This window comes from Pelmatolapia mariae, linkage group LG3_W, assembly GCF_036321145.2.
Source record: "Pelmatolapia mariae isolate MD_Pm_ZW linkage group LG3_W, Pm_UMD_F_2, whole genome shotgun sequence".
Classification (NCBI taxonomy): domain Eukaryota; kingdom Metazoa; phylum Chordata; class Actinopteri; order Cichliformes; family Cichlidae; genus Pelmatolapia; species Pelmatolapia mariae.
Window position 1 is genome coordinate 72,527,551 of NC_086229.1, and position 13,045 is coordinate 72,540,595.

Genomic DNA, 13,045 nt, shown 5'->3' on the forward strand with positions numbered 1-13,045 from the left:
TCACATAAACTGTGTTAGACGTCTTTGAACCAAATTAATATTATCTTCTAAACATGATTCAGTTTCTTTTGATCATTAAAAGCTTAAGCACACAAATAAGAAATATACATTTGGTCTTTCCTACCTCTCAACACCTAGGGGCTCCAATTTATGTCTCCGCTCAGCCATGAATCCTCCTCACCTAACTCATCACTGACCGCAACTGACAGTGACATCTGATGGGGTGGCACTGCATGTTCTTCCATTGGTGCTGTTGTTTTCAATCTGTTAATTAGAGTCCACAAACATGGGATAGATAATATCCACAGCAAGTTAATATAGCTGTGAATGTGGCCAAATTACACCGTCAATGATAAAAATAATAACTTTATATATTCTGAATAGTTTAGTGAACCACTCACCCAGAGGATCTTCAATCCCAGAAAATTCTTTCACCTCATTTGATAATGTCTGTAGTCCTTCCATGCCCTGGTAACTGACCCATCCAGAGCTGCATTAGTTACAGTATAAATACAACAAGGCAAACCACACCTGGACCGTCTAAAGTGACTTTAACCTTTACTGTACTGACAGTTATTGCATTCCTGGTCAGGTTAGCCAATCTCTGCACCTTGTAATGAACATAATCAATATGGTCAACATTTTATTGCTTTTTTGTTTTTCCAAAATACTACAGATTCAAACCCCCAGTAGCTACAGGGTTTACCAAATTATAATTATCTGGAACTCTTCTCTGTCTATAAATGTTGGAGAATTTGTGTAGGATTTTAATTGTCTAATGTGGACCATCAATTTCACTTTCCCTGGACTGCAGTGTTTTGCCTATGACCTACATCTGTAACTGGACTTTTGTGCAAGTACCTGACCAGGTACTGGACAGGAAATTTATCATTTTCTCTCCTCCACCAATCAAAACAAATCTGCCCTCGGTATCAAAACTTTTAGGAATTTGACCATAAGTGACATTTATGGTGTTGTCACCCCCATCAGGGCTTACCTCTCCCACTTTTGGTGAGACTCCTCCATCAGACATGCAATTACCCTGCTTTGGTGTGAAAACAGGTGGTGTGATCAAGTTGGGTGCTTTAGGAAACAAAAACTCAGGACAGAACAGTTGTCAGCCATGTGTTTCATGCGAAACTTGCATACATTTAAATTCATATTGATCCTCTGAGTGTAATCGCACATTATAATTTGAATTTATCAAAGTTAAACTATATATTATAACTATAACTATATATATTATATTTTCTTTCTTTATTTTTGTTCTGTTTTATGACCACAATTTGAGCCAATATACTTCTTTCAGGAGGAGGGGTGAACCTAATCTCTCACTCACACACGATTGTGCAATCTTTTTCTGTCTGATTCACAAAAACACAAAAAACTCCACTAAACTATAATTTTTTGTAATTTTAAAGAACACTTTACTGTTTTTAAGGGAGAAATTACCTGCTTCAGTGTTTATTGAGGTCACTGACAGAGACTACCACGGTTTTGGCTCAATATACAGTGTACTGTAATATTATCAGTTCCTTAGTGTTACAAATTATTAGTGTACAAACTATTTGAAGGAGGTTTGATCAAGGCCTCCTTGCAATTTGAAATGCTTTTGTCCAACCACAGTAATTCAGTTTAGTTTGTCTAGTTAAAAAAGAGTTAAAACTTAACCCCTGGCCTAATTTAAATTCATTTAATTTCTTAATTTAGCCTGACCTTTGACCTATTGACTTTTAACTTAACCGTACTCTTGTTTTGACCTTTGACCTATTTGTTCCTTGTAACCAAAATAAACCTTTTATCTTATATTTTCATTTCATGCTTATAATTCTCTTATTCATCTTCATCCTTAATCCTAACCTTTCTTTTGCCAACCATGTTTGGCTCGTTTGATGTCCTTGTATTTCATCACTGCCACTTCTCTGTGCAGCTTGTATCAGTTCTTCCAATTGTTCTTTCTGTTTTACAGGACTATTATCTGTTTATTCTTTCCCCGCTGAAAGTTGTAGTGCTTTACTGAGAGCCACAATTTCTGCCTGAGCTAAGGCAGGTTTTGTGATGTGTCCTTGTACCAATGTTTCATGTGTCTCTCCATCATGGCTCTGTGGGAAAATACACCACAGCTTCCTTCATCATTAACTTGAGTAACCACTTTCATCATGGTAGTAATTACTACTGCAAACAACAATATAACAAAAATTATAACCTATAAACTATTGCGCCCATTAATTAAAAGAAACAATAGCCTGCAGTTTCCCCTAGTTTCATAGTCAGATCTGCTCCATGTCATGTAATTTGAAAATGTTCAAATGGAAAAAAATCCTCAGAGACATAAGAAATAGGATGTGAGTTATGCGTGACGTCTTACAGCTACATATTTCTATGTGGTCTCCATTCATTTATATTAATCATTTTACAGTTGCCTTTAGGATCAGATTAACGTTCCACATTTTTATGGTTGACATCACCTCTGTGCAAATGCTTACATGCAGAAGCAGGCAAAAGCCATACACATAAACCAGAACAAACACACATACAGCAATGTGTTTGTGTGTCAGTACCTGAAGAAGCAAGACAGTGAAAATGTGTCTCAGAAGCTTTGTTGAATTTCCTGCCTTATTGGAAATACAGCCTCAGACTGCGCCTCTACTTCGCCAGCTTTTTTGAGTTGACAGTTAACTTGTTATTGCTTTCCCTTCAGTGTCTGCTTCGCTGCTTTGCAGTTTGCTTTTTTGAATTCCTCAGCAGCACACTTAAAAACGGTAAGGTTATGAAACTCTTCCTCTTTTGTTGCGTGTGGACAGAGAAAGAGAGATGGTGTTTAACAAATCAGATCACAATCTGCCACTTTGCAGGACAAGAGAGACCCCAGAGGAAAGAAGGATAAAGAACAGTGAACCATGGAAAGCTCCACACTGTTCTCATGAGAAAACTGCACAGGTCATAAAACTGGTTTCACAAGGTGCACATCAGCCCGAGACGGCAAAGTCTTAACCATAATATTAGCCACAATGTTTTTAATTAGAGGAAGGTTTAAAGCCAAGGACAGAACTTCCTTGAAATCTTGCATTTATGTTTGCAGTTTTATCTCGTGATTCAATATTTCATTTTGCATTTGCCGTTGCGAGATTTTTTTTCGCTGTAAAGTTGCGTTATCAGGTATACTACAGTAGTCACAGCAGCAATACCTGCAGCACCATGGAAGTATTAGCAGTGTGTCTACAGCTTTGAAAACTACTTTACATGAGTTCAATTCAAAATCAAGATACCACAAATCAGTTCAAATTCATGAACCAGCAAACATTTACCATTCCCAGTGCCCCAGTCATTTAATGAAATACCACTGGGTTTCTGAGTGTTAGCACACTTATGTGGCTGTGATATCTGTAGTAAACGGTACCATGTACATCATTACACGCTGCCTACAAAACACTTAGTTTACCTGCACAGGTCCTGTTACAGCTGCACTTTCAAACTCGAGTCAGTTATTTCACAATCAGAATACTTTATTAATCCCTGAAGAAATTACAGCTGCTCCAAGACAGCAACAAAGTCAACTATTAAAATACACAATATGTTACAGTTTACAAATTTAATAAATAGCACTAATATATACAAATTGTTCCATTTTAAATATCAAGATTACATAGGTGGTTATAAATAATTTGACACTGTCAGCACCTGTAAACAGCTTTAGCATTAACACAAGTTTTTTTTTCTGACCTGTCAAGGAAATGAATGGTAGAAGTTCATGTTTAAATACCAATATAACCAGCAATGTCCTCAAACTCCGGCTTGTTGGCGACGAGCTCCTCCTTGGTTGGGATGTTGATGCCCATGTAGCAGGGGAACCTGACTGGTGGAGAAGCCACCCTGATGTGCACCTGTCCAGAAGAATAATGTGTTTTTACCTATTAGTCACATCCTCAAAGATCATTTTGAACCAGAAAATTCTGCAGTTGGACACAAATATCAGTTTAAGCTTTGATGTGATGATTAGTATTGCCAGGAGGTTCCTGGTTTGAACCCTGACTGGGGCCTTTGTGGGTGGAGTTTGCATCTACCTGTGTGGGGTTCGACTGTTTCACCCACATAAGTGTGTTTTAGGTTAAATTGTGACTCTAAACTGGTCAAGTGCTTGATGTGTATAAAACAAAGCAGTGTATCAATGTATGGTTAAAATGTCTTAGAATTTAGATCACACTCGATGGTACATGCCGTTACGTTGAGTAACATGACGTTACTCATGCCAATCTGATTAGGGACAGATTTCCACTAAAGGTGGGACTTGGCCCAGCTTAGAAAGTGATTAGCTTTCATATTTTTTAATCTTTAGTATTGCAAAATTGGTCATTCCCACATATAAATGTGTCAATGAAATAATAATAACTGGGATGTTCAAGACAATACAAAAATAATTTGATCCAGATATCCTGGATTCAGGGTTTTATGGAGTGGAGGGAATTTTCTGCCTTAGTGAAAACAGCCTCAGTCTGTGCCTCTAGTTCACCTGCTTTTTGAGTTGACAGTTAATGAGCCAAATGTTTTCTATGAACTCCTGGTGTACGTATAGTGAGCAATTTGAGAAACGCACATTTCTTTAGTCTCTAAGACATCAGTGTATCCACTGATTAGTCAATGACTTATTAATAAAAACTCCTGTTACTCTCTGGTGCTACTTACAGTCTGAATTATCAGACAATCCCTACCAACCAGTTTGGGAGCCAGTGAGCCAAAATGTTGTGTGTGCCATGTCTACTGCCAAACGCTCTGAAACCAACCTCTTTAGCACCTGCTTCCTTCAGCAATTTAATAATGGGGGAAATTGTGTTGCCTCTGACGGTGGAGTCATCAATGAGCACCACTCGTTTCCCAGCAAAGTTGTCCATCAATGCTCCAAACTTCTTGGCCACTCCTAGCTGCCTCAAGCGGGTTTTTGGCTGGATAAAAGTTCTTCCAACATATCGGTTCTTACACAGAACTTCAACATATGGACGACCAGACTGTGAAAAGAAGACAGAAGAAAAGCTAGAGACAAAGTCCACTCTGTATATTATAACATGACTGAGGTGGAGCAGACACACTGTGGACAGACCTGCTGAGCGTAGCCCAGAGCAGCAGGGGTGGCAGACTCTGGCACAGTGCTGACAACGTCTGCATCAGTCGGAGACTCGACGGCCAACTGCCGCCCACAGCGCTGTCTGACAGTATAAACCATCTGCCCTGTAGTAAAGTGATATGTCAGTATTACTACATTTAAGAAATGAGTAATCAGTAAGTGTGTTACCTGTAATAAATATGCATACCTTCGAAAATAGAGTCCTGCTGGCAAAATAAACATATTCAAAAATGCAGAAGGCTGGGAGGCCTCCCTCAGGCCGGGGCACAACACTCAGAGACGTGACACCATGTCTGGATATCTGGACTATCTCTCCTAGCAAGACCTCCCTGTAATACCTGTTAATCAGTAAGGACATCAAAGATAATGAACCGAAGGACTCAAGGATCGCCATTTCACTGTTCATGCATTTTGGTAAGGATGAAATATGTTTGGAAGAAAACCCTTAAAGTTCTTTTCTGAACCGACTGGTTTCTGTCTTATTTTAGACCTGCTGACAGACCAAGATGACTGGTATGCAACAAAAGCTACACAGTTACTGTTGGGAAACCCCAGAACTACTCTGATGTCATCAAATCCCATCTTTACTGGAATTTACAGAGGTGTCAAAACTTGGAATTTACATTATAGAAATGCATCTTTATGAGGAAAAGAGTAAATTGTCAAAAGGAAAACAATAAATAACTTCAAAAGTACTGATGGGATAAGGTAAATGACGTGAAACCTTTGAAAAGAAAAACCTAATAATAAGGCTATATGTAAATGATTTACACCTGGCATTGCAGTTCCTGTTCCACCAAATACTTTTGCAAAGGTAACAAATGCTTACTTGGCACCAATAGACTGGAAGCTGCACGACTCTGATGACACAACCCAGCCCTCAGTATCTTGCTCTTGAGCGCCTGCTCAGAAAAACAAGGATCAAGTTAATCGTTCACACATCTGACCTCTGACAGTCAGAAAGGCCAAAAGCTCTGCTGCAACCTTTGACCTCTCGTGAGGCGTCTTCTTTATCAGTAAAGTTAGTCTTTAGAGCAAACATGCATGTGTTGCACCAGTTCTGATGCAACTGTCACATTAACCAAACGTGTAGATACCTGGACTGTGTAGTTTGGAGATGGGAACAAGCTGCCCAATGCACAGCGGCCTGTTTCCATAAGGGTCACGAACTGCATAGACGACATCTTTGAACATGACCAGCAGTGAGTATGATGTTGGTGTTTCAGTCATGAGGTTTTTAATTCTACAAAAAAGAAAAGAAGTAAAAACTGTATTAAATTTGTGTAAAGCAAAAAATATTTATGCTTTTATGCTGGTGTATCATTAGGTCACAACAGTCACCTGGCAACCCAGTCAGGTGAGTCTAGCTCCTCCATAGGTGGAGTCAGTGCCAGCAGCTGGGTGATGAGCTCGCTGTCTGAGCTGGTGGAGAGGCCGACGCCATGGCGCATCACCTACAAGGCACATTTACAGCAGCTGATTAATTATCGATTGATGTTATTTTATGTGGAAATAGAAATCTTTGGAAAAGTTCAGAATGGGAATGGTTGCCCTGAACTCAAAGAGCCACTCAGCACCCACGGTGGGAGAGAGACACGGGCCAATCATGTTGCTGCACTGACTAGACTCAGCTGATGTTCACAATAGTTTTAACTGCACTTTGGCATAACTGCTCTATAATGACTCAAATATATACATAAGTCTACTTATCACATTGTATGATAAGTGACGTTTCCCTTCGTTATGACTTAACTGATCAAGAACCTTCTCAAATTTCTACCCTCAACATTCTCCTTTTGACATACTTCTGCAACTAATAAGCACATGTTCAATCGTTTCCATAGCGTTACACCAGATGCATAAGCCAGATGTTTCCCCATCCTAAAGAGTCCCATTCAGAAAACATGACCTGTTCTTATTCTACTTAGAATCATCTCCTCCTGCCTACTTATTCTTCCATTTCTTCTAACTTCTACTGTGTTTTGTGCTTTACATAAATGTCTCCATTTTACTTCACATACTTTACTTCTGTCTCATGCCGTTTTCCATAAACTCTTACTGTCTTTCCAAACTATACTTCTCCCTTTCGACACCAGTATCTGTATATCAATATCTACTTTTTAAAAAGCTTCTTTAGCCAACCTATCTGCTCTTTGATTACCCAAAATACCTTGATGTGATCTAGCTTTTGTTGGACTGAACATGTTTCAGTAGCACTTATGAATACACAATATAGAACCTTCTGTGTATGTTAACCTCAGGTTGGAAGAGAGGTTGCTGAGAAAAGTGAGAAAAAGACAGATGGAACACAGATTTCTTGGATATAGCAAATAAATATTTGAGCAGAAAGAAAATCTGTGTGTGTTTAGTTCATTATTTTTATGTCACATTGCTGTGTGCAACATTCAGCCTGGACAAGCAGAGCCCCCTCCTCACCTTTTTCCGCAGTGCATGGGCATTAACCAGCTCTCCATTGTGCGCTACAGCTATCTTGCCATGCAGTGTATCCACCACAAAGGGCTGGCAGTTCTGCAGCTCTGAGATCCCAGTAGTCGAATAGCGTGTCTGGCAAATGCCGAGGTTACCATAGCGCAGTTTGGTGAGAGCCTCGGGTGGAAAAGCCGTGCTCACTAATCCCATTCCCTATAAAATGACAACATCACTCTGTGAAGGTTTTAACTGGCAGAAAAAAAATTGAACAGTAAATGAAATGTTAAAAAGCAGAAAATTAGCAAACAATGAGAATGTTTGAAGTTTGTAAAGGCCGAACATCACAGGCTCAGTGTGACTCTGAGCAGCTGTGTTGTTTTCATGTAACTGTAACAATAGAAACATATTCAGGAGGCAACCAAACTCCTCCTGGGTCTGTTTTTGACATGCTGGGTTAAACTTTGTTTTATCATAACAGAAGTTTCAGTGTTACCTTGTGTGTTGTGTATGTGGGTGGACTGGCTCCATTACTTGTGACAATCCCAGCACATTCCTGCCCCCTGAGAAAACACAAAACATCACAGTCCAAATTGTCATGTATTAGTGCAGGAAGCTTCTTCAGTTCCAAAATATGCAGAGATCCTGAGTGTTTACTAAAATAAAAATCAAAGCGTTCTAATAGCTCAGTCGTTTTTTTATTCAAGCATACATGTACACTGTTTATGAGAGATTAAGCTTGTGTTTCGGACATGTAGCGATTGTGTTGAACTGTATGAAGCTTATTAGACATGAAACAGATGATACGTAAAAGTGAATTTTGCCAAAATACTTAAGATATTTTAAAATTGTTTTTTTAATAAATCTACTACATCATGAGTAATTTTTTTCATGTCATGTGTAATTTTAATTGCAAATATTAATCATAGTTAAATTAAGTGGTGGTGGCAGTAAAAACTACCGCCGTTCCGACTGTAGAGCGATCGCGCTGCGTTCTCGGGAAGTCTGAACTCCCGTGTGAACTTACAAAGACTCTCGTGCTTGAGTAGTGAAAAACGGCCCTCGTGTCGAAGTCTTCTTACAGAAATAACAAGAAAGTTTTCCTTAGAGAGTTCAGGTTGTGTTGTATGGAACGCCAGGACTGCCATAATGAATTACTTAAATACACCATTAAATAATTAATTAAATGTGGCAATAATTAATTAAAATTGGAATTAATTAATTAAATAAATAGTTATGACACATGTAATTAATTAATTATTGACACATTTAATTAATTATTTATGTATTTCACATTTTAATTAATTATTGACACATTTAATTAATTATTTAATGATATATTTATTTATTTCATTTTGGCAGTCCTGGCGCCTGGCTCTCATCATGAATTAATTTTATCTGTCAGCCTCACCCATCAAACTCAGGGGGCGGGGTTAACGCTGCCCATGCAGCTTCTCTAACATTTGATTGGTTGCCGTGCAAAGTAAGTCAAAACAGGTCGATCCTAGATAATCGATTGCTTCTGTAGACTTCAGGCAGCCAGGTGTCCCAGAATGCATTTCAAATCACAGGCAGCAATGGTGGTGGTGTAGTTTTAAAATACCCCGTTTTTCTGTCACCAACTACACTTTTAACAGTGTTTTAGCCGCGAATGTTGCGCCGTAATCTTCACATGTCTGGTCAGGTTGTCAGCATAGAACATGTTTGCAAAAGTGCTCAGATGTTTTCAGAGATTTCACTGCTCTGCTAACAGTCAGCATGCAGAGTGCACCGAGGGGGTTACGTCAACCAGTTTGTTTACATATTCCACTCTCCGTGTTCCACATGTTGCATTCGCAGATTCTCATTTTCACCGAACGATCGTCTCTTTCCGCCTGGTCTTGTGTGTCTGTGCTTCTGTAACATAAAGAACAAGCTGACATGTTTCTCACGACACCAGCGATCAGCTCAACAGACCGTCAGTTTACCTGCATGCATCCTCCTCCTCACCTGTCAGCTGTTTAACACCTGCTGTTAATTCAAGAAACACGCCCACGTTACCTGGTGATCGTCACAGTTTAACTGGGCAGCCGGTGCTTGATATAACGCAATGTCAGCGCATTTTTCTGCATAAGATAAGTAAATATTTCTCCCGAGCGCAGAGTTGCTGTTTCCTTACAGAGCACTTTATAGGCGAAGCCACTTTATCAGCAGCTGATGTCCAATCACCGCACACAGCTTTGAAACCTCACCTGAGTTTTAGCTCTCAGTGGTTAAACGCTGGACTTAATTCACTCAGGTTTTGTCTGCCGGGTCACGTTTACTTCGCTGTTTTATTTACAACTGAGAGAATCGGTTTGGCTGAGGCTAAAGTTACGTTTCATAACTGCAGAGTTTTACAGACGTTTAATGGTTCACTGGCACATGTGTTAGACTGAACTATTCGCTTTTCTTTATTTGGTGTGTTTCGGATTTAACAGTGAATTTTGAGATTAAACTCACTTTTAAAATGTTTTTATACAAAGAGGAAAGAGAAGGCGCATTTCCACCGAGAGGAGCAGAGTTTGCAACAGCATGTTCATCATAAGGACTGCAACCTGGACAGAAATAATATATCATCTGTTTTTTAATAGTTATTCAACTGTATTCTAAGCACCAGCTATCTGTTAGAATTTTTAGAGTTTACTTAACTAAAAATAAATGAGGTTAACATATAATTTGTGTGATTTTTTTTCTCTCTCTCTCTTTTTATTCATTTATTTATTTTTTTGCTTTTTCGGTCATGTTATGTTTCACTGTCAAAGGTTCGTTACAAACTATGAAACACATCGTGCAGACTTCTGGATGTTAGAAGAAAACTAATACTGCTCATGAATGAGACTAAAGGCAGGGAGGTGTCCTTTAAAACTAAACATGTTAGTAGGACCTCCCTATTTATATGAAATAGCACGTGTATTTCAGTAATAGCCTACCGATTTCAGTTCATGGTGAACAGTCACACAGCTCACGTGGGTGTTATCTGTGATACTCCTTAACTATAATTTATCCAAGATAATTTCAATTAACTCGGAGCGCCTGGACAACAATTTTACATGTATGATCTTGAAACAGGACACAGCCACTTTACGTGCTGGCCTCATATCAAATGTGAATGCAGACTGAGTCTGTTTGACGTTTGCTTTATATATAATCTTCCTCTCAAACATTTAAACAGCAGCGAGTCTGCAGCTGAGGGAATACAAACTCAAACTGTCGGAACAGGTTCGATCGTTTCTTGCGTGGATTCACCTGGAACACCTGTTCAACCAATCACTTTCTTTCCACTTTGATCTGCGACAAACTGACGGTTCGTCCCTGTTACAGTGTTGCAGAGACTGCTATATTTTTGTGTTCTTTATGCTGTAGATTTCCACGTCTCTGGAATAGTTGGCAGTAATAAGGATGCTTTTCTGTAAAATCATATTGATATGACCCGTGACATATTCGTAGATGACAGATAGTCAGCTGGGAAACTCTGGGTTAACTCAGAAAGCTGAAGATATCGTGGAGAGATGCATGATTAATATTCACAATAAAAATATTAGCCGAACATCATGAAGTCTGTATGTGTTTCATAGTGTCGAACAACCTTTGTACAGTTAAAGCCAGCAGCTACTACATGACGGAAACACCAACGTCATCTCTCTTCTGCGATTATACGCAGGTCACGCAGATTACTGAACAGAAACCCAAAGATCAGCTGTTAATCGAGTTTATTTGCTCTCTCTCCTCCTTAAACATGTTTTTAATGTTAGTTATACTTCAGAATTGGCGACTGAAACACGTAGAACACATACGAACATCAGGAAATAACACCCCGATAAATATAACCTCCGTAAAAGAAGTCCGTGTCAGCGGGGATTATTACAGCTGTGTACCGGGGCCTGTGCTCTGTCGGCGGTAACAACAGCTCGATTGCTTGCGAGGCGAGCGGGTCTATCCCACGCTTTGCCGTGAGACTGGGCAGACATCTCCGAAATCATCGAAGCACGTTTGCAAAGAGGCTGTAACTTGACAAACCGACCACACATATGAAGATTAAACCACTACATTCTCGGCTAAAAAAATATTACAAGAGTATTTGGTGACACACAAACAGGGTTTTTCAAAGTTCAGTTCTGTTAGTTTCCAATGGTTGTGTGCTAAAAACAATGGCCACCAGGCCAAAGCAATGGTTTTGACTCGATCAGCGTTAACCCCGCCCCCTGAGTTTGATGGGTGAGGCTGACAGATAAAATTAATTCATGGTGAGAGCCAGGCGCCAGGACTGCCAAAATGAAATAAATAAATATATCATTAAATAATTAATTAAATGTGTCAATAATTAATTAAAATCTGAAATACACAAATAATTAATTAAATGTGTCAATAATTAATTAATTAAATGTGTCAATAATTAATTAAATGTGTCAATAATTAATTAATTACATGTGTCATAACTATTTATTTAATTAATTAATTCCAATTTTAATTAATTATTGCCACATTTAATTAATTATTTAATGGTGTATTTAAGTAATTCATTATGGCAGTCCTGGCGTTCCATAGTGTTGAACAATAAAGGTTGTCATACTAATATTTGCTTTCTTTAGCATGGGGTTTGTAAACTGAAACATGCTGAAATTAACGGCAACATTTAGCTCAAAACCTTACAAACACATGGTTTTTCCAGTCATTTTTTACAACATTTACTAAAAATATTTGTAACGTTTTATATTTAAAACGCAATTTTAAATGTTACATCTAAATATAAATCTTTTTTTTTAATTCTCTTAGCCTTTTTCCCCAATTTTCAAGCAAAATGTAAAGACATTGGGGAGGGTGGATCAATGCTTTTCCACAACACTTTTATATGCAGTGACCGCTGCATTCTGCAAAAATTTCACGTTTCATTCATTCATTTTGTATTTCTCAAGTTTGGGTCAGATTCACATTTAAACCAAACATTTCACTTAAAATGCTCGCACATCATTAACTGGTTACTAAAGCTGGAGTAACTGGTTTTCCCTTACTTACCTGTGCTGTAACGCCACCAAGCCCAAAGACCTGAGCCACGTCCAGCTGTGTGGGCCACTCTCCGGCAGCGACGCACCCAAACACTCCGCACTCCTCTCCGATACCCGACTCCTCGAACTCCATGGCCTCGTTGTCGCCGGTGCCTCTCAGATAAACTGCGGGAGTCTCTCACCTGGTTACCTGTGAGCAACAACCGTGCGTGCGCGTCCTTGTGTGCGTGTTTGCCCGTTACACCTTCGTGACCAAACACGTGCTTGCAGCCAGGGGCGGTCCTAGCCTGTTGGGTGCTCTGGGCGTGTACACACAGATAGTATGCAAACGGCCATTATAATACAATACAGCTTTTCCAATTAAAGGCTAATTAATATTGTGTTGAACACAGTCCAAAGATTCAGTAAGCCCCATCGGTGTCTACTGTTCACTATGTTACGACGCAGCTCAAAAGCTGCAACATAAAAAAGGAGA

The 13,045-nt window shown here is 39.1% G+C and overlaps 1 pseudogene; it reads right to left on the minus strand.

Annotated features, from left to right (window-relative positions):
• Positions 1 to 3,525: 3,525 nt before the first annotated feature.
• Positions 3,526 to 12,703, minus strand: LOC134623909 (amidophosphoribosyltransferase-like; annotated as a pseudogene).
• Between the last annotated feature and the right edge of the window lie 342 nt (positions 12,704 to 13,045).